Below are 22,865 nucleotides of genomic sequence, written 5' to 3'. Positions count from 1 at the left end.
GCACACACGCATGGAGGAGGAAATGGGTAATAAGGGGGGTTCTGGAAGGTGTGATCGACTCCGGCGGTTCCAGTTGGGTCTCACGGGAAGGGCTGTGGCGATCGCATTATTGGCAGTCGTGTAGTTTTTATTTATGTGGCGGTAATTACATGGACACGATTTTGAGGAAAGGGCGACTCCTCTCTCTCTCTCTCTCTCACTCGTCGTACGTATGCTATGCTATGGGAAAGTGTGTCTTGGTCGGTAGCTTTTATTTCGGGGCGTGTTTGACCTAGAACTTCTGCGGATTGGTGTGACTTGAGTTCAACGCGCGAGTGACTCTAGCCGGAGACTGCTGAACCGCATCGTTTGGGTGCAGTCAGTGAACTATGGACTTGGACGTGTCTGTTGAACGCTTTATAACTAGTTCGTAGTTGGTCAGCAGTTTCTGAATTACATACGTTGGCCGTGACTTCGTTTCGTATTCAAAGTAGCTCAACAACCTAATATTTGGATAAGCTTTACCTTACGGGGCCTCCCTTAGCTCAGTCGGTAAAAGCGCAGCTACAAAGGAAGACCATGCTGATCTAGGAACTTTCCGGGTTGGAAAATGTATCGACTTTCCTGGGCATATAGTATGATTGTACTTGTCACACAATTATACTAATGCAACAATGGCACAGGCATCGATAGCTCTCAATCAATAACTGTGGAAGTTCATGTAGAACACTGAAATACGACGAAGAGGAAGATGGCGTAGAAGCATAATCTTATTGAGTCAACCCCTTATGAGTCACTCGAATCACCGCAAAACTACTTCAACCCCACAAACTCCAAAGCAACCTCTACCGAATCGTATCGCAACTACTCAGCGAACCCGTCGGCTGCGGTTTGTTCAAATGGTCCTCCAAAAATTTATTAATGCATGAATCATTTTTCCACGACGATGACGACGACGACGATGATGGCCGGTTGTAAATAAATCCAACTGAATCCAACGTACCATAAAGCATTGCACATTTCCTGGATCGCGATAAAATTGTACTGCCGACTCGTACCGGTAGCAGCGAATAGTTCGGCAAGGGCCCACCTCCGCCAGCCGCGGTAATAGACGCGATTAAACGATTGTTTTTCACCTTTTAACTCGATCGGTAGTGCGAGCCAACTTTCTTCCCGATCCACCTTCGGCGCTGAGCTGCCTCGCGCTACGTAATCGATCGTGATCTGTTGGTTTGTATGCTTCGGAGGCTTCCATCTCTTTAATTATACGGGGAAGAGACCTTCCCCGTCGTGGACATTCGCTCTGTCGGAAGGGAAGAGGTCACCTAGGAAACCTGTGAGTGTGAGCATGGCAGCGATCAATCAAATCAACCGGTTGATTGAAGGTTGATTGAGGTGCATTCATGTCGAGTAGGCCGGGAGTTGTGTCATAAAACAATCCATCAAGGCTTTCGGGTATTGTCTTTCATTCCAGCAAAAGGGAAAGGGCATTCGACCCGATCGATTCGTTCAGGTGAGCGTATCCGGGGCGGGCCCAAAACATCCGTTCTCGGACACCGAATTTGAAACCGTGTGCGGAAGTCACGCGACGACGTGGCGTCGTCGTCGTCATTTAGAGCCAACCGCATCAATCTTCCTCCGCATCTTCGAAGCCGTGCGGGTGTATGACCGCGATGGTGACAAATACCTCATTAATGGCTTAGAAGATTTCCTCCGTCACCCGCTTCCAAGAAAGCTCCTAATCACGACTTGACGACCGAATTGGGGTCATCACGTTTCCCCTAAAAAAAAACCACTATTTTCGGTCCCGATCGTTCATTGATCCGTCAGGCACACCACACGGCTGCAAAAAAAAACAAATAAATCCAACCTACTACTGCGAAGGGAGACAACGACGAAACCCCAAAGTCCACTGACGCCTCAGCGATCGTAAAAAGTACTCATTAATCACTTTTATGTGTGCGCGCACGCGGGCCCTGCTTTGGAAGAGCGCTTTCATGCTGACTGCTGCAGACACAACATACTACATGTTTCGTCAATTGATCGCGGTCGTCGTCGTCGTCGTCGTCGATTTTTCGGGGTCTAAAATTATATTGAAAACAACAAATAAAATTCCCTGACTGATCAAACATGCGTGCGAGTGCGTGATTATCGACCGAGACGGGCACACATGTGACAATCCCTCGATCGTAAAATGTTACGATCTTGTCTCTTCTTGGAAGGGCCCCAAAAATTGCACGAGAACCTCTTATGCGGAGCACGTTCGCGATCGGTTGATCGAACCGTGGGGAATGTGATCCGGTGATGCTCTGTGATACGACGAGAGGAAGTTTCGAAATCAGGACCTGTTTAGAATTCATAAATTTCAACGTCAGGAAAAATGGTCGTTTCACAAGTGCCTTCTGGACCACGTGGAAAAATTGGCGGTGATTCCCGTTAATCGTGTGTCCAAAGACCATTTCAAGGTTCTTTGAGACACAAGAGACAGTTAAGAGGTCAGGATTTTTAAACCAGGATTTTAGGATCTTATTTGCTCTAGAGAGAGTAATTTCTATATATTTTTATACTTTTATCTGTATAGAGGTTTTTTGAACTAAAATATACAAATCGATTGTCGACTACCTGTAAAAACATGGAAAACCAGGAATCTTCAAGAAATTTTAGAAATCAGAAATTTTTCGAAGTTTTAAATTCTAGTTTAAAGCATCAAGTAATTCTTCAAAATTAGAATAGAATGTGTTGAAATACACCGAGGCACTTTATCAAGAATTTCAAAACATGGTATAATCACAGATAAACAGACGTAACTCTTCATTGTGTATCTTCGTTCACGCATTTAACGATTGATTTGAATATTATCAGTTCCGCGAACTACTCGCCACAGCGCTGGCATCGGATCACTTTGACGTTTCTATACATTCTATAGAACTTTCATGCAATATTGTTTGCGAGTTAGGGAGCAAGCTTGTTTTCCGCGAGAAGCCTGAGAGATGTCGTTATTGAGGTCCTATGTTTTGAGATACTATGTTTTCAAGAAAAACTTTTTCAAAGAGTTACGTCTGTTTGTCTGTGGTATAATACAACCAACTAGATCTTCCTCATCATCCACTTACTTACACAAACATAATAATTGTGTAGTGGATTTATCATCAGTAACAATAACTCCTACTAGACATAGAATTAAGTGAATTTTGTTACAAACAGTGAACAATGAATTATCGGCTCCGTAAAGCTAACGCGATTGAGCCTTCAAAATAAACGAAATGGATAAAAAAAAATCATCAGTAACAACATAAATTCTGAAACTTGAACAGGTTTTTAGGATTCTGAAACATGCTTAATTTCTACAGATTTTAAACTTTGATAATTTGTTGAAACCTAATAAAATCCAACTTGGACAAATTTTCATGTTTCTAGAAGGATCCAAGAGGTCGGACAATGAATATTTTTCAGGAACTCAGATTAAAAAAATAATAATAATGGCCTTGCTAAACTTTTCCAGCTCATGAACTTTATTGGATGAATTTGATGTGAATTTCCAAGGAATACAACTCTAGCAATAATTTCAAGGGAATTCATAGAAATATTCAAAGGGTAGAATTGTTAGCAAAACTTGTGCTGTGGATTCCTTTCAAATTAGTTCCGTTGGACTCCAGATTTCAGGTGAAAGAAACGTTAGGAGAATTCCAAGACAATTCTGAGTAGAATCCCAATGGTATTCAGAGTAGAATTCAAGGGAATTTCCAGTGAATTCTGAGGAGGATTCCGAGGTAAATCCAAAGAAAATTCCAAGAGAGTTCTGAGAATTCTAAGAAATTTTTAAGGACAATTCCAAGGTACTTGTGAGTAGAATGCTTAGAGAATAAGAAGAATCTAATGCCTTGTTCAGACTACAGAGTTATAACATGTTATAGCGCTATTTTGATGGTGGTTTCTGTGTTTAGTTGACAACCGTTATAACATGTTATAACTCTCCAGTATGGACAGCGTTTAAGGGGAATTCTGGAACAAATTCAGTAACAATTCTGAGGTTAATTCCAAAAGAATTCTAATGACATTTCCAACGAAGTTTTAGGGTAAATTACAAAGGAACTGTTTCAAGGCTGTTCCTATCATATTTTTTTTAAATTTTTAGATAACTCAAAGAAAAGTTCCTAGAGAATTCTGAGGAGAATTTCAAAGGAATTAACGTTTCAAGGTTCTTTGAGACATAGAAGACCATTAACACATCATGATTTTTAAACCAGTATTTTTGCGATATTAATTCAGGGTGGCGGCCAACGAACCGGGAAAACCGGAAAATAAGGGGGAATTTGTAAGGTACTGAAAAAAGTTCTGGAATTCTACGAAAGAACCTGGAACAAATAAATAAATCTTACCATCAAATTCTCGTGCCAGAATTTTAGAAGAAAACAAATGAAGAGTGACTCTTTGCCAACATCAGTGTCCCGTCTTTTTTTTAGAATTCAATCACTCAACAATATTTCAAACTGATTTTTCCTTTTCCAGTTTCAGATGTAAAAAAAAAATTTCGGGGTTAATTTTTTTCTTTCAATTCAACATCAAAATAACCATGTTATTTTATTCACAATTCTCATGATATTAATTCCATAATTAACTTGCGTGTCTACGCTGAGTCCAGTCAAATTAGTATCATGGAACTCTTCAAAAACTAAAAAAAAACTAAAAAAAAAACGGAAACTTCAAATTTCTTTTGAATTTTATTGAAGTGTTTCTAAGGATTTAATTTCTTCAAAATTTTCCTAATTTTTTTTTTAGATTTTGGTCAAAACGCTTAGTAGAAATTTTTCAATTTTTTTTACTAGGAACCCTTGGAGCATTTTTTGGAGTTCCTTTTGAATTCACATTTTTTTGACATAGGATTACATCTTTCAACAACATATTGGGGGTGTACTTTTAAAAAACCCAAATCGATCGCGTAACGAAAAGTGGTCAGGTTTTGACCACTTATAACTCATCTCCTCCTCCTTCTTCGCATATCAAGCTTATTGCATATCGCAGATTAGCTTATTGCGTGCTCTTAACTTACTGTTCTAGATGCACTTCCACAGTTATTAATTGAGAGCTTTCGATGCCTGTACCATTTTTGCATTTGTATAATTGTGTGGCAAGTCCAATCATACTTCTATGCCCAGGGAAGTCAAGAAATTTTACAACCCGAACAATTCCTAGACCGGACCGGGAATTTAACCCAGCCACCTCCAGCATGGTCTTGCTTTGTAGCTGCGCCTTTACCGACTGAGCTAAGGGAGGCCCCGACTTATAACTCTGTCAATAGCGAATTGATTTTAATTCTAAACAAGCCAGTCGATTGGAATGTCATCTACGAATCTGCCAAAACAAACACTCTATCAATTTTCAATAGGTCACTATTGAAAATTACACAAATGGCCCACTGTTGCAAAGGGTGATCAAACTTATCACCGATTGCCAGCAAAAAGCGCTTTCCCTAACACAGATTTCAAAATCGAATTCCTTGGGGTCTCGCCGAACGGTGCTTATTCAATCACCGTGGGTTGTTGTGTTCGATCGGTCGTCATCAGCAGCAGCCATAATGTACCCAGCAACCAAATATTTGTGGTCAAATGCGTAACAGTATTGAACTGGTTCATAACAATTCTTGCAATGACCGAATACCACATGACCTTGTCAATTAACCAGAAACACTTCGAATTAAGATATGGTTTTCTTCTCGAATTTATATGATTGATCGTGAGTATCTCGCGAATGGAAAATTTAAGGAAAAAGTTCCTCCAATCAATTCTCGTTTTTTTTTTTCAATTATCTATTGAATAAACTAAAAATTCCGTGCGTTTTGTGCACGAAAATGCTTAATTTTGTCATCAGAAAACGAAGTGTTTTCGTGATGGGAAAAAGTAGTTTCTCTAACACAGTCGCCGAATATTGATACCGAGCACGTAATCCTACGTCAAATCTACGGTCGTGTCTTGGATACATCCTGTTACTTTTTTTTTTAATCGATTCTATTGGTATTTAAGAAAATGGCTCTAATGTTGGCATATGGATCTAAGATTGGGCCCATCGCTAAAAATCTGCTATATATCAATTTTATCTAGATGAACGCGTCACTGGAACGGTACTAATGGATATTTTTGTTCGCTATTGAAAATTTAGTCGATTGCTGAATGTATGCATGGGCCCAATTTAGGGGCATTTAGGCCAATATTACATCCATTTCCCCTATTTTATGAATCTTCCGTACTATTCCTTTGAAATCATCCCCAGAACTCTCATTAAATTATGTTTCTTGTCGAAGTCTCATAATTATGCTCTTGGAATTCACCTTTAAAATTATCTGTCATTTTCCTCACAATCCCCACACAATTCTCCTTAGAATGACGTAGGAATTTACCTTGAAGTATGTTTCTCAACTCCTTTTGAAGTTTTCTTAAATTACTTAAATTTACTTAAAAAAAACTTCCTTTCTTCTCCACAGAAATCCCTCCACATTCATCTACCACTTTATTAGGACTTCATCTCAGAATAATTTTGGAATTCTGCTCAGCACTTCTCCTTGCAAAATTATGTTGGAATCCTACTCAGTATTTTTTGACGTAGGACTACGTCTGTGATTTCTATATGGGGGTACACTTTGTGAAAACCGAAAATGGAACATGTAACAAAATTACGATAGATTTTGAACGTTAATAACTCAGCTGCCCCTGGACCAATTTCAATAATTTTATCACCAATCGATCAGAAATATTTCTACGCATCTGTTAAATAAAAGACTTCATCATTTTCAAAAGATCATTATTGAAAATTGCTATGATAATTAAAATTATTACCGATTGCCTGCAAAAAGCGATTTCCCTATCACAGATTCCGAAGTTAAATTCCATCCGATCTCACCAAACGGTGTTAATTCAATCGCCGCGTTGTGAGTGGTGTTCTCCAGTACACAACGAAAAGCTCCCCGCATGCAGCTAGCTATCAAGGCTGGCCTCAACCGCTGATCGGATTCAGTTCCAATCACCGTGTGTGGTGGTGTCCGGTCGTTGGCATCAGCAGCATCAGCAGTGCTTTCGGCGCGTGGCGTTGAACATTGTTCTCCAGTACACAACGAAAGGCGAGCTGCAGCCCACATGAGCATCCATAGAAGGAGGAAGAAGCCGCACCGCTATTGATCGGAATCAGTAGCTCTTCGTGAGCCGCTGTTGGCCATGTATGTCAAGTGCGTCATACTAAAGTGTATAAACAGAGAGAACCCCGCTCAAATTTCTATTCCTACACAAAATACAAGCTCCTGCTGCAGTTAACAAATAAGATTTATTATATGAGACCACGTAGTCCTACGTCACCATTGCGTACAACCGCATAGGGTTGTCTCTTGTAGAGTTTTTTTTTTCAAATCGACACTTTGATTCTTTTTAAATTTTAATTTCAATTCAAGTGTGATTCTACACTGAAAAAAGTTTTCACTTAGTTTCTATTAGGAACGCACATAATATTTTTTCCAATAACAAAAATAATGATTGTTATCTGGATATCACATAGCATCAAAAATTCTATGTGAACAAATATATAGATTTCATTGGACACATAACATTCATGTGATTTAGTGGTGCAATTTCCAATTATGGGATCAAATGAAAGTTATATGAAATTCACCTGGATTTTTTCCACTGGTTAAGTGATTATATGTGATTATAGTGTATATATGTTATACTCATGTTTGTATAGATAGGGTGTCGGCTACCCGGAAAAAAAACCTGGAACATCAGGGAATTTCAGAGAATTTTCTTTAAATTCAGGGAAATATTCCTTCATCTTTATTCATAGCTGCATTACAAACTATAATGATATCACCAATTATGTAGGAAAGTCAGGGTGGCCAGTACACCGGGAAATCGGGAAAATCAAAAACAGCTGGGAATTCGAAGTCACCGGAAAAAACTGAAGGAAAAGCCAGGAATTTCGAAGTCAAATCGGGGAAAAAATAGTATGTCTTCTCTTCGCCAAAAAGGTTTTCGACCTTGAAAACAATTCAGGACCATTGGACTGGCCTAGATTTTCTGGATACATTCACTTTAAAGAATTATTAAGTGAATCCTATATTTTTTCCAAAGCAATCTTGAGCATATTTTAGAATGAATTCTAGATATAACAGCATGGTATTTCGGAGAAAATGACCTAGGGAGTTTTGTTATAAGTTCTAAGAGAGTTTTGTCAAGAATTCCAAATCCATGTGTGAGTTCAGCTCTCTAGAAACTTCCTTGGCGATTGTGGAGATGATTCCAGAATTTAGAGGAGAATTTCAAGATAATGCTGAGCCAAATTTAAAGCCAATTCTGAGGTGAATTGCATGGGAATACTAAGGAAAAATTCTGTAAAGAATTCCAAGTCAATTGTGTGAGTTCTGCTCTCTAAAAAATTCAATGACGATTGTGAAGAGGTTTTCAAGATTCGAGAACAATACCAAGAGAATCGTATTTTAACTTTTTGTATAATTTTAAGGGCACAATTCCAAAGGAATTCCGCGAAGAGTTTTGAAGAAATTCCGAGGATAATTTCAAGGGTATCTAGAACATAATTTCTAGATAAGTTTAAGGAATATTCCAAGTGAATTTTTTGAAGAATTTAGAGGAGAATTTCAAGATAATGCTGAGCCAAATTTAAAGTAATTTCTGAGGTGAATTGCAGGAGAGTTTTAAGGAGTAGTTTTGTCAAGAATTCCAAGTCAATTGCGTGAGTTCAGCTCTCTAAAAATATTAATTGGCGATTGTGAAGAGGATTTTAGGATCCGTGGAAAATACCAAGAGAATCGTATGTTAACTTTTATTTTTATTTTTAAGGGTACAATTCCAATGCGATTCTGCGAAGAGTTCGAGTCCTAGGATAATTTCAAGGGCATCTAGAAAAAAATATTCTAGATAATTTTAAGGTAAATTCCAAGTGAATTTACCGAAGAATTTAGAGGAGAATTTCAAGATAATGCTGAGCCAAATTAAAGTCAATTCTGAGGTGAATTGCATGAGAATTCTAAGGAGAAGTTTTGTCAACAATTCCAAGTCAATTGTGTGAGTTCAATTATCTAGAAAATTCCATGGTGATTGTGGAGATGATTCCAGGATCTTTGAAAAATACCAAGAGAATCGTATGTTAACTTTATTTTATTTTTTAAGGGTATAATTCCAATAGGATTCTGCGATGAGTTTTTAAGAAATTCCGAGGATATTTTCTAAATCATCTCGAAAAAATATTCCAAATTTAATGACAATTCTGAGGTGAATTGCATGGGAATTCTAAGGTGAAGTTTTGTCTAGAATTCCAAGTCAATTGTGTGAGTTCAGCTCTTTAGAAAAATCTAAGGCAATTGTGAAGAGGATTCCAAGATCCGTGAACAATACCAAGTGAATCGTATTTTAACTTTTTATTTAATTTTAAGTGCACAATTCAAGTGGAATTCCGCGAAGAGTTGTAAAGAAATTCCGAGTATAATTTCAAGGGCATCTAGATAAGTTTACGGAAAATTCCATGTGAATTTTCTGAAGAATTTGGAGGAGAACTTCATGCTAATTCTGAGCCAAATTTAATGACAATTCTGAGGTGAATTGCATGGGAATTGTAAGGAGAATTCAAGTGAATAATTCTTCAATTATAACATAAGGACGAACTGTATGCATTTTTCGCAGAGAGAAACGGACTCCCAGAATTCACATTAGAAGATTTCTGAAAAGAACTCTGTGAAGGGAGATAATTTTAAAGGAAATGCTTGAGAATAATCAAATAAAATCCTGTTAAGTTTTGAGTTAATTTTCATAGACAAGACATTCAACGACGCAGAACCAAATTCAAGATCCAGAAAAAAATAGTGCTCTCATAATAATAAATGGGTCATTATTATGAGAGCACTATTTTTTTCTGGATCTTGAAGTGATCCAAGTGATCTTTTCAGCCTAATCGCATTCGCTTTTATGCTGAATTAAATGTATATCGCACAACCGGGAAAATGTCAAAAACTCCGGGACAAAACCGGGAATTGCTAATCGGAATTTGCGGGTCACCATGTAAAGTGGAACAGTGATTTTATTTAGAAGGCTTGGACTTGAATGAGCAATTTGAATCCAGGGAAAAGTTCCTGGGCAGGACATGGACCATTTCTTAAAGGCTCTGGGACGTACTTCAGTTTCAAGGTTTCGCACTTAGAACAAAAAAAAATAAGGTAGCGGACTTAGTTTTTTTTTATATTTAAATCAACAAGATTTAAAATCATTTGAGTTTTGGTGAATTTCGGGCTTATTAATATGTTTAATATTCTAAACCGGGAAAATTTCAAGGTTTGGTACTCAAGAGATTTTTGTAAAATTAGTTTTGTTTAAGATCCGCGGGTCATTAGAAATTTATCGGATCTCGAACTTGGAAACTGCTTATTTAAGATCTTGGAATATGAAAAAAAAAATAATCAAGGCCCAGAGTAAAACAAGCTTTCGAATCAAGATCCTGGATTAAAAAAAAAAACAAAATTACGTACTTTGGAATGTTAAAAAGGTTCCAGACATTGTAACATCTCGAGCTTCGAGCATTTTTGAAGATTTTCGAATTTGTGAAACATTTCAACCTCCCTAATTAAGAAGAATGTTCAATATCCTGAGTTCTATGTTCCCTTTTCTGATCCTGGACTTCGAAAAAAATATCATAATCCCAGAGATTCTCGGATAGGAAACATTTTCAAGATTATAAACTAAGACATTTAAGATGTGGCTTTTGATATCGGGGGGTTTTGAACCATTACTTAAAATATAATAAATCGAGAAATGAGAGATCAGCTTCTAAAACCTAAACCAAAATTTAAGTTGATGGATTTGAGAAAATAGATCGCGGATTTTAATTTTTTTTCGTGAGCATTACAATGGCAAACAATTTCGATCCTATCAAGATCCTAAGTTTGATAAGCTGTTATAAAGCTAGAGGTTGAATTCTCAAATAACTTAAAAAAAAATAGCATGATTGTAGATTTTAGACATCTACCATTTTGTTCAGATATATTTGAATCTACAGGGTGCGTTACGAATTTTTGCAGTAAATTTCAAATAGTAATTTCTCATGCTTGTGCATCATAATTTAGATATATTTGGCAGCACTGGATAGCTTATACTGTTAGGTGTAAGATTTAAACAAACAAGGTTGAGTAAACGTAAATATGTCGAAACAAGAGAGCAATCTGTCAGCCGTTGTCGCTTTGTTGCGCGCCGGAGTATGCATGAAAGACATAATTCGGTCGGTAAATGTGTCTGAAAGAACAGTGTATAATATTAAAAAAGGCTTGGGAAAGTGATAAGACGGAGCACCTGCTCGTACTGCTAATAAAGCACAGAAATGGCTTACGGAAAATATTTCGTAAATTTGGGAGGAGGAAATTTGGCCCCCAAGCAGTCCCGATATCAATCCGTTGGGTTATTTTGTATAGGGCGTCGTCCAACGGGATACCAATAGAACCCCTCACACCACACTTAAGTCGCTAAAAGCTAAAATCAAGGCAGTGATGACATCTATGGATCGAAACATTTTAAAACGTGCATACTGCAGTTTCCGGAAGCGTCTAACTACAGTCGTCGAAAGGGAAGGCAATTTTTTTTTAATAAATTTACTTACAACTTCCATATGTTGCGAAAGAAAATAAATCGCACAAAATTCATTGCTAGAATAACTAACTGGTGTATTTTTTCTCAAATATGCCATTTACTGCAAAAATTCATCACGCACCCTGTACTTATCAGTTTATCAGATTATCAGTGGAATTTCGGTTTGATCGTGGTTCGTTTTAGTTCATCCTTCGAGTGTGATAATATCATGAAAAATATTTCGGATATACCACGTTTTTCAGAATTGAGTTGAAAACTTATATTTTTCATTACTTTATTGAACCTGATATGTAATTATAACAAAAATATGCCATCCTTGTACAGCAAAACATCGTTTGTGAATGTTTACGATGGTTAATTGTTACTATTACACAGTGTCTCCGGGTATTTTCTTATCGAGCATCACTCCATTGTCGTATCGCATGTGCTCCTTTTTGCAGCTCTTGTTTTCGTTTTACCTTGTTGACTCCATGGTACCGGAAAAGATATAGATATATACATTATTAGCAATGCTGTGATATAACCACAACGGGATGGCCGTTCAGAATGGTTCAACCATGATTTGGACTTATAGCATTTTTGAACACCTCGATAAACCTTGCTACTTTACTTATAGCGAGTGCACAAAATCTAATCCCGATTGATTGATTAGATGCTCTTTATCCGAATAATCAAACGTTACTTATAGCGAGTGCACAAAATCTAATCCAGATTGATTGATTAGATGCTCTTTGTCCGAATAATTAAACGTGCCTTATGGCCGGAATAACCCCACCCAATTATTCACGCAACCTTCAAACCAAAGCAATTCGAAAGTCTTATCTTCCCCCTAGAACTGCATAGACCGTTACTCCACCCAATTCCCAGTTGATAGGTACACTGCAGTAACGAATTCATCCTACGTACCTCAATTTCGAGGACACCCCAACCCATCCAACAACGTTGCACACACGACTTCACCTTTGTGAACCCTTTGAATGACCCACCAACCAGAAAACAGGGCATGACCTGGCGGTAAATTTACGACTCGCCTTTGACAAAACTGCATATACATGGCACGGCGACTTGTCACCGATGGATTTTATCGCACAGAGCCCCCCTCTTTCCTACGTTTGCTTTAGATCATCATTGTCACCGACGACGACAACGACAACCGGTAGCTGCCGAGGGGACAAAATAAAACTTTTTACGACCCCTGATGCTCTGCTGTAGCTAGCTACCTTATGTGGCCCAAAAATGGCAACCAATTCTCACGACACTGCAATTTGAGAGTCGAACCGCCACCACCGCCACAGGTCGTGTTGTGTTGATTGTTGCTGTTTATAGAACACAAAGACGATGATGACAGATGATATGAGCTAATAAAACCTAAATCACGTCGCCGTCGTCGTCGTCGTACACGTACACAGGTCCAAAGCCTTTGCGCTCAATTGGTTCAAATCCATTCACTCGGGGTACTCAAGATTTTACTATCCGTTGTAGGTTGGCCGGGCTGCGAAAAGACAAGGGCTCTTCCGTGCTCGCCCAGGGTCTTTGTTTGGTCCGATGGTTCCGATCAAGCGAAGCCAATCGACGCACGACGGTGCGGTCTTGAAGTTAAGATGTGGGAAATTGGTTGGGGTTTTTTTTTTGGATTTACTGGTGTCTGATGATGGCGATTAATGTTAATCATTATTGCACAATCGTCCCAAAGCACAAGTATCGGACGGATCGGAAAAGGCAGTGGTGTCCCTGATGGGGTCTGTAATCCCGAAACGATCGGCCGTTGATGGCGTAATGGGGAATTTTTACGGGTTGAAAAGTGGTTCAACTGGTTCAGTAAAGTTGGATAAATCGGATCAAGAAATGAGCGTAGCAGGTCGGTCTTCGGTGGAAGTCTTGCTGGACATTTCTTTGGGGTTTGGAACAACTTCGCTCCAATATTAACATCTTTCAAATCTCGGTTGAAATTACGTATTTATTCTGATACCAAATTCGGAAATCAATTTACTCAGTTTCGTTAAAACCACGGCTACTCGTAGAATTAGCAACAATCTGCTGAATTTGGTGTAAGTGTTACTTCTATTCGAGCAACATTTGGTCGAATGAGTTACATTTAGTTTGTGGATAACCGTGGTTTTAACGAAACTGAGTAAACTGAAATTTTAAGCCCGATTATACAGCCGTATAAGAGAAACCATTCTAGTCCTCAGAGAGGTCATTGTAGGGCTCTGAGACAGTTCAGATACAGAATAGGATGTTACAAGTCTGTATCATAAGCCAGTTTATAAGCAGGGTCGTTTCAAACCTCTAAGAGAGACCGTTCTAATCTCTTAAGAAAGGTTACTCCAGGCATCAAAAAAGTCGTTTCAAGTCTTCAACACTGGAAGTAGAAACTCTGCTGAATCAATATCCAATAGAGAACCTCAGAAAAAAAAAAAAACTTATCGCAGGTCTACTGACATGAGGCACATTCAACATCGGTCTCTACACGGCCGATGAGATCGACTCAAATTGATTGGTTTTCCACTCAAATCGCTCCTTTTTGCTAATTTTCTCTCACTTTTATGTCGTGCAGAATGATCGCTCTCGGATATCTAGAACGATCGCTGTCAGTCGGCCGATTGAACCCGGTCGCCCTGGCGAATATTTGAGTTTCATTCACACAAAATCACACAAACGTAGGTTACTCATTGATTGAGTAAAATTTTCCTCGAATTGCCCCAACATTCTGATCGAATATGAGAAAAATCGATGAAAATTTTACTTAATCTAGGAGTTTTCTAATAGATTGAGCGAAATCTCTTTCGATTTCCCTCATATTCTGAAAGTTTTCCTGGAAAATTTTACTCAGTCTATGAGTAACCTACGTTTTTACAAATTTGAGTGAATGTAACTCAAATATTAGCCCGGGTGACCGGGCTCAATCGGCCGCCTGACAGTGATCCTTCTAGGTATTTGAGAGCGATCATTCTGCACGGCCGATGAGAGTCAACCACATAAAAGTGAGAGAAGAGCAGCAAAATGGAGCACATGCGATACAACAATGGAGTGATGCTCTTTAAAAAAATACCCGGAGTTGGGCACTGTCTATTTTCCGCGCTGGTGTTACAGTTTTATGAAACGCAACTAGGAACTCAAGATCATCGTACACATCTTTCGGGAGACTAGTAGTGATTCTGACTGGAGAAATACGAAGCGTTAGAGTGAAAATGTACAAGGGATTCCAAAAGAATTAGAGTTGTCAGAACCGTATCCTTTTTTCGAGTACCTGTAATACGTAATAGTACTGGTAAAATTTATCTGTAATCAGTGCAATCAGAAAAACTTAAAAATACTACATTTTGGGTACTGAATTTTCAGTTTAACGGTGGATCAAAACGTTGTTCAGTCTTTGAAGGTCAATTTTGACCTTCTGGATGGGATATAAATTTGTAACATCCAACGTTCAGCGCAAGCAAGCGATCTACTTAAACTAGCCCTGATGAAGATGCCAATCCTGGATCGAAACGAATTCTTCAAGATCTTTAAAAGTTTATGCATCTCTAAAGTTATTGGTACTGCCCTAAAGATCTTTAAACTACAACAAATTTTTCAAGATTTGCCCGAGTTTCTCAGAACATTTTAAAAGTTCCCGCAATTGCTCTGAAGTTCAAAGATCGGTCCAGAAGTTCCTACATTTTTCTAAAGTTTTCGAAACTTATGGTCATGAAACATCCCTTAAAATCTTTAATCTTCTCTGAACTTTTCGTTCCTCCATAAACATGTTCTCTAAATTATCAAGAAGATTTCAGGAGATCCTTAACGGTCCATGATTTATCCTGATTTTAAAAACCCCGCAATATTCCTGAAAGTTCCAGCAATTAAATTGAAGAAACTGCTTTGAAGCTCCTCTCTGATCATGATCAAATTATGAAAGTGCCTGAAAATCTAAAAAGCTCTCCAAACTTCTCAGCACTTCTCCGAAGATCTGAGAACCTGAAGTATTTGGAAATTCCAGTTACGTTAATTGAACTGCACCGATGTTCTTGAAGCTACCCGCAAGTTTGTGCAGTTCTCATAAAGTTCGACACCTGAAGATTTTCTCTGAAAATTTCTGGACTTCTGTCATGTTTCCTAAATATGTATGAGTTCTATGGACTTAAGTTTCTCGAAATTTTCCAAGAATTCATGGAGCTATCCTGAATTTATAGAAATTTTCCTATACAGATCTTTAAACTTCCCCAAAAGTCTGGACTTTCCTGAAGTTATTGGGACTGCCCTTAAGATCTCGGAGCTTGTCTTAAGCTCTCGAGAACTAGTTTGCCTGAGATTCTTAGAATGTCTATAAAGTATCTACAAGTTCTATGGACTTCTTGACTTCCCTGGCGAGCTTAGAACTTCTTAAAAGTTCCTGCAGTTTCCATAAAGCAGATGGAACCACCTTGAAGTTCTCATAGCTTCCCTGAAGTGCCCAACATTTAATTGAAGATCTCAGGTTTTACCTTCTGCTCAGATGTTACCCATAGTCTGTCCATGGAATTTCCCGAAATCCCAAGTATTTCCTTTCATTCCTCGGATCTTCTTTAAAGTTTCTAACAAAAATGTGGACCAGTCTGAAGTTCTCTAATGCATCTGGAAGTTCTCGTTATTCTTCTGATGATGTTTCTGGAACTACCCTGAAATCAATGAAGCGGTCCTGAACATCTTTTAACATCCCGACGTTTGTTTTTTTATAGTTCCTTGAATTTATAGAAACTTCTGCTTCAGAATTTTATTACTGAGTTCTTTTAACCACCCTGATGTTCCCTGAAAATAAATATCTTTTTTTAAATTCTTGAAATTTCTCGAAAAATGTTTGAAGCTCCCGCAATTTTCCTGTTATTCATGGAACTGTTTTACAGTTCTCAGAACAGCCAGTTCACGTAGCTTTCCTTATAATCTTCTGACGAATTCTTGCAATTGTCATGAATTTAATAGAACAGTTCTGGAAATTTTCATGAAATTTATTGGAAACGCCCTGGAACCATTTGAACCCTAATATTAAGGCTCTTAAAATATTCCTGAAGTTCTGGACGTTTTTGAAATTCTCAGAGCTAACCTAAAGTTATCGGAAGTTCCTTGGAGTTCTCGGAATTATCATGAAATTCTCAAAACTATGTTTCCTGCAATTTTTCTGATTTTAAGGAGAAGCTTAAAGACCAGAAAAACCGCGTATTGATGTTTCTAAAAATATTGGGAAAAGATTTAGATAACCTCAATAAACAGTTGTTTTTTTAAAATATTTTTCTAAACATAATTAACGTAATTTAATTTTTTTTTTTCACCTCTGGTCGCATAATTTTTCATTTATAAATGTGGCATTCGGCCAAATGACCCATTTGGCCAAACGGCATTCGGTCAAATGACCCGGAACTAAGTCGAATTCGACTCAAAATTGCACAAAGTTGGATTATTCAGTGGATGAGTAAAACTTTCTTCGATTTTCCTCAAATAACGGTTCGAATTTCAATAAAATTTATGAAGTTATAGACTAAGTAAAAGATTCGTAAAGTTTCCTAAAATTCGAGATAATTTATGAGAAAAATTGAGGAATATTTTACTCATCCCCTAAGTAACCCAACTTTTTGCAATGTTGAGTCGAATTCGATTAAATTCGAACTTACTCTCATCGGACGAGTTTTTTTTTTCTTCGAAAAATCGAGCAAAGTTTTACTCAGTTTCTGAGTAATCTGCTTTGTTTTGCGAATTGGAGTGAAAATTTATTAAATTTTGAGATGATGCACACTACCGACCGACGTCCGGATTGGTTAACTAATGCGTTTCGGTGTGATCTTCCAATGTCTGAACAGCAATCGCCGCTTGTCTCAGCTACGAATCCAAATCCAAAAATCCCATCAGTTGCTCTGGAATTCTTTGATGATCTGGAAATTTTTACGGAAGTTTTTATTTTGAGGAACTGAAGGAAGGAACTTCTATTTTTTATAATCCCTGTAACACTTTTGAACCATTCGTGACTTGTCCGGGGATGAGATTTGAGCTCGTAACTTTGGCGTGAGAGATATCAATGTTAACCACTACGCCGGGGCCGTTCCCTCCCGCCGTTTATCAAAATTCTATTAGGTTCTATTCTATGGAACTCTATGAAGATCTGTGATTTTTTCGGACGTTTAGAAAGCTTCTCGAAAGTTCCGTGAACTTTTGAAAGCTTCGTAAAATTTTCGAAACTTCTGCAAATTTCACTGAACTTCTACGAAGTTACTATGCAGGGTAAATGGCTCTAATGTTGGCTTATGGATCTAAGGTTGTACAATATCTAGTTTTTAAATTTTTCTTAGAATAATGCGTTATCTTGACAAAACAATTGGGTATTTTTGGTTGCTAGTGAAATATTGGCAAAACATGCTTTCCTTCGAAATTTTTTGTTTGGGTCCAATATTAGGACACTTAGGTCGACATTAGGGACATTAACTCTATTTAGAAAATTTCTAGAATGTTCCAAAGGAACTTCAGGGAAGTTCCTTATGAACTTCAGAGAAATTCTTAGGCTACTCCAAAATAACTGGTGGTGAGTTCTTAGGAAACTTAGAAACTTAGGACCCCCCATCCCTTCTTTGGAATTTTCAGAGGACGTGCTTCAATCTTCAATCTGCTGGAGTTCCGGGAGAAATTATTCCTGATTAACCAGAAGATATATTAAGGACGTCATTTGAATTTTTTAACAGTTGAAAAAGCTCTAAATTGGTCAATATGAAGTCGTGGAAAAATATCCTGAGCAGTTATGGCATGAGCATTAGCATATTGATATTTTCCGCTCTCACACGCTCTCAATATCACGCGTAATATTGGAGCAAAATATCATGCTTAATACTAATTTTACAAGCTCCTTTGATATTGCGAGACTATTCACAACGTGTAAAGTTGAAGCTGAGAGTTGAATCGACGCAAAAATGATTCCGTTGCACCTCGTTTTCTTAGAAAGAGAAGGAATAATAATGCTATCTCTTTTTTCTCTTCACCGATGGCAGAGGCAGACACGAAGCGACTGCTGCCAGCCGTTTTGAAAGTTTCGGTTGCGCTCGGGTGTAAAGTAAAAAATCATGAAATTTCAATCTCACCACAGTTTGGTGAGATTTGCAGCTGGTGAGTTTTGTTAGCTTGATATTCCGAGTTGTTTGCTTGTTAATTTTTATCAATCAAAAATCAAGCGTGATCTTGTTCTTTGGTAAGGTTTGATTTTTTGATAATTTTTTCAACACCGGTCCTGAGTTCTTAATTTAAATCTTGAAATCAATGAGCTGGAAATCTTTTGAATAATTCCAGTTGAACCATAAATTCTGGAGGAATATATGGGAGAAGTCATATGATTTTTTGAAGAACTGTATATCTTCAGGATAATACTTGATCAACCTAAACCAACTTCAAAGATCAGTTAAAAGAATTTAAGAGAAATTCACAGAAGTTTCGACATATTCCTGCAAATTCCGAAAAGTTCACAGAATTTCCGATAAATTCACGGAACTTCCGACAAGTTTAGGCAACTACCAAGTTCACGCTACTTACGGAAAAATCACGAATCGCCCAATAAGTTCAAGGAACTTTCAAGAAGTTCAAGGAACTTCCAATAAGTTCAAGGAACTTTCAAGAAGTTCAAGGAACTTCCAATAAGTTCAAGGAACTTCCAATAAGTTCAAGGAACTTCCAATAATAGTTTGCGTAACTTTCAAAAAGATCATGGGACTTCCTAAAAGTTCAAGGAACTTCCAAGAAGTTCACATAACATACGATAAGCTCACGGAACTTCCGAAAGGTTTACAGAGCTTCCGATAAGTTCACAGAATTTCTGACAAGTTCACGGAACTTCCGACAAGTTTAGGCAACCTGCCAGAGAGCGACTTTTGAATATCCTCGAGGCCCAAGGAAGACAACCCTATGTTCCTATCAGAGACGTGTTGGCAACCCGTGATCTCTGCTATAGGCAGTCCGTTTATGCTTTTCTTCAAATGTCTAGTATAAGAATTTAATTCTTTTTGTCTTTTGTCTCTCTTTATTAGTTTTTGTTTGTCTTGTCCCCCCGTCTCGATGAGTCTCATCGTCGCCCACTGGTCACCCACCATAGCCGGTCGAACTCCGGACGAAGCTAGAACAGCACTACCGTTCATACTGGCGACAACGCTCTGATGAGACAACGAAACCCTACCCCAAGCTCCTCCCCTGATCCTATCCTTCGAAAATGTACCCTTCTAACCTCGAGTAAGCCGCGAGTAATCGGCCCAACTCCTACTAGACATAGAATTAAGTGAATTTTGTTACACACAGTGAACAATGAATTATCGGCTCCGTAAAGCTAACGCGATTGAGCCTTCCAAATAAACGAACTAGATAAGTTTAGGCAACTTCCAAGTTCACGGAACTTCCGGTATGTTGAAGAAACTTTCAACAAGTTCACGTAACTTACAAAGAGATCACGAATCTTCCAATAAGTTCAAGGAACTTTCAACAAGTTCAAGGAACTTCCAATAAATTCAAGGAACTTCCAATAAGTTCACGTAACATTCGAAAAGATCATGGGATTTCCTAAAAGTTCATCGAGCTTCCAAGAAGTTCACAAAACTTACGAAATGATTTGGGAACTTCTGATAAGTTCATGGAACTTCCGAAAAGTTCACAGAGCTTCCGACAAGTTTACGGAACTTTCGAACAGATCGCGGAATTTCTGTAAAGTTCATGGAACTGACGAAAAGTTCGTGGATCTGCCGATAAGTTCACCAAACTTCCGGAAAGTTCACGGAGCTATCAACAAGTTAACGGATCCTGATGAATGTGGGCGTCTTAGTGGAATACCTGTATAAAGAGAGAGAGAAAGATTAGTAATTTCCATTTAATTCCACTACCTTATTTGCTTATCCTTGTCAGATACGCGTATTTCGTCTACAATGTGCAGACTTCTTCAGTGTCTTGTACTAATACTCGACTGCCGAGTCGAGTCAGTCGAGTATTAGTACAAGACACTGAAGAAGTCTGCACATTGTAGACGAAATACGCGTATCTGTCAAGGATAAGCAAATAAGGCAGTGGAATTAAATGGAAATTACTAATCTTTCTCTCTCTCTACAAACTATAGTAAAATTTATATGAAGTTGAAGTCCAGTGTTGCAAGTTTCCTGCATTGGCAGAGCAGAACTACCATGGGACACACAAAACCAAAACACTAGTGGGCATGTGCACCAACAAAACAAATGATGCCACCCTCCTCTCCTTATCCTTCGTTCCTTTTCTCTGTTAATTTCCTATCTTATTAATATTACTCACATACATGTCTTCTTCTTCTCAGTGCGGCCCCCCATCTTCGCTACTTGTCCTGCTGTTGGGTGCACCTGCGCGTCCTGCTAGAAGATCCGCTGCATCGTCCCGGTCGAGATACCGTGATGCATCCGGCTACCGAGTCAGCCTGCGCATTTGGAAATTTCGCCAATGTTCTCTCCAACTGCCTTTTCTGTTCTGTCGACAGCTCCTTCATCTCCTGATATTCCGTCGTTGTCTTCTGCTTCAACCGAACAGCTAACGGACTTGACTCCGTATTTGTCGCAAAAATGCATTCCCAAGATAACGCAGTCTGGGATTGATGGTACTAGCAGAACCGGGGAAGGTAGACAAACTCGCTGATGTTGTGTCGTGTTTCGTCTGCTGTCTTGATTCCTCCTTTCTGCAAACCGTACTCCTCCTCAAGCTGGGTACGTTTACCTCCAATCAGCGAACAGAGCTGCTTCCCTGTATTGTGCGAGTTCCGCCGCGTAGTTTACCGCATCCGAGCGGCATGTGAAGCAACTGCGCAACAAATATCCTTTCCGTCCACAGCGGTAGCAGAATAATACCGCCTGCGGCTTTGGACAGTCCATGAATCTGTGTCCTTCTTCGTCGTAGTTCCATCAGCAGATCATCATAAAACTTCCTGCCGATTGCTGTTGATCGTTCTGGTGCTCCGCTCTTGGTGACCGGTCTTGTTGCTGCGGATCACTTCATCTTCGTGATTGTTCAGTTCGCTCCCCTGCCTGCTGCTGATTCCAATGCTATGTGTGCCATCCTTGCGCACTCTGCTGTTGCTTTGCCTATTGTTGTGTTAAAGGGATTGCTACAGATTATCTATCCACAAATCGAGGATGCCGTTGGCTTTGTGCTACCTCGTTCGATCTGGAACTCTTCCGTTTGAAGTTCATCTTCAGAGCGTTCACTTGCTCAACGAGCTCATCGAACTTGTACTGTCAGTTGTCTGCTATCCGGGTCTGCGGATGTTTCTTCTTCCATATCTCCATCGACTTCCACTGCGTGTACCCTGTGGAAACGATGCGGCTCAACAAATCGGAACAATGCCGAAATGTCGCGATTAAACTTCGCGAACGACTCGTTACTCCCTTGGAAAGCTAGCTTTCAGGGGAAGGATTTGTGAGTAGCCACTCGGTAAAAACTCTCTTTGAATCTCCCGCTTGAAGGCGTCCCATGATCGCAGCAATCGCTTAGATGTGCGTACCAATGGAGGGCGTCTTCCTGCAGCAGATGCTTAATGGAGCTTAATAGTATGTCATTACCCATGCCTTGCGACCTTGCAAACGTCTCAACGCGATCCAAGAACACGTTGAGCGAAGTCGGCCAGTTATGCACCGCCTTCAGCATTCTCCTTTCGTCCGCCCGCGGTGGTGGCCTCTATTGACAAAGCAGACGATCCAGTAGATCATAACGAATCCTGTGGTACTCCTTCCTGGTTTGAACTTCACGGGCTCGAGCATCCCTTGCTAATGCGTCCCTTTCTGCTTCTTCTTTAGCCCGCGCATTCCTGGCTTGAACGTTCCTGTACCGCGTTTCCCTAACTCGTCTGCTGTCTATCTGCTTCCCTGGCTCGTGCTTCTCTTGCTTCTGCTTCCCTGGTTCGCACCTCCCTGCTTCGTGTTTCACTAGACACGTACTCGTGGACGTCGTACGGTGGTGGTGGTAACCCATGTTCCGTCGGTCGCTCCTAATACTGTGACGATCTTCTTGCGAGTTCGATAATAATGATGCTCGACCCCGACCTCCTGAGAATGAAAGCATTCGTGGTATCGATGACGCTGACGGTGGTGGTTATCTCGTATCTTCTTGCATGTCGTAAAGCCAACTCGTAATTAATTTCCTCGTTACTCAACTGTGTATAATCTCGAATATTTGCGTAAAGATTAAAATCAAACTGTCCTTCCAAGGACAATCAAGCATAAACCAAATAACCCAGAAATCAAAAACACAAAATCTTCGCTAACGGTAGTATTATGT

The 22,865-nt window shown here is 39.1% G+C and overlaps 1 protein-coding gene and 1 long non-coding RNA gene across 2 annotated transcripts in view; both read left to right on the top strand.

The window, feature by feature from the left end:
• The window catches only part of Drak (Death-associated protein kinase related), a 379,771-nt gene that overhangs the window by 55,998 nt on the left and 300,908 nt on the right, over positions 1-22,865 (top strand). The gene's annotated exons all lie outside the window — the stretch shown is intronic.
• On the top strand, positions 10,934-11,881 carry LOC135715043 (uncharacterized). The gene is made up of 2 exons (XR_010518923.1): positions 10,934-11,023; positions 11,750-11,881. It is a non-coding gene; the product is annotated as an uncharacterized LOC135715043 (long non-coding RNA).

The sequence above is a fragment of the Ochlerotatus camptorhynchus genome, unplaced genomic scaffold, assembly GCF_037179485.1.
Source record: "Ochlerotatus camptorhynchus isolate MF236.1 unplaced genomic scaffold, CSIRO-AGI_Acam_v1.1 ptg000788l, whole genome shotgun sequence".
NCBI classification, from domain to species: Eukaryota; Metazoa; Arthropoda; class Insecta; order Diptera; family Culicidae; genus Ochlerotatus; species Ochlerotatus camptorhynchus.
Note: the sequence above shows the minus strand (reverse complement) of the source record. Positions and strands in the feature narration are given on the sequence as shown.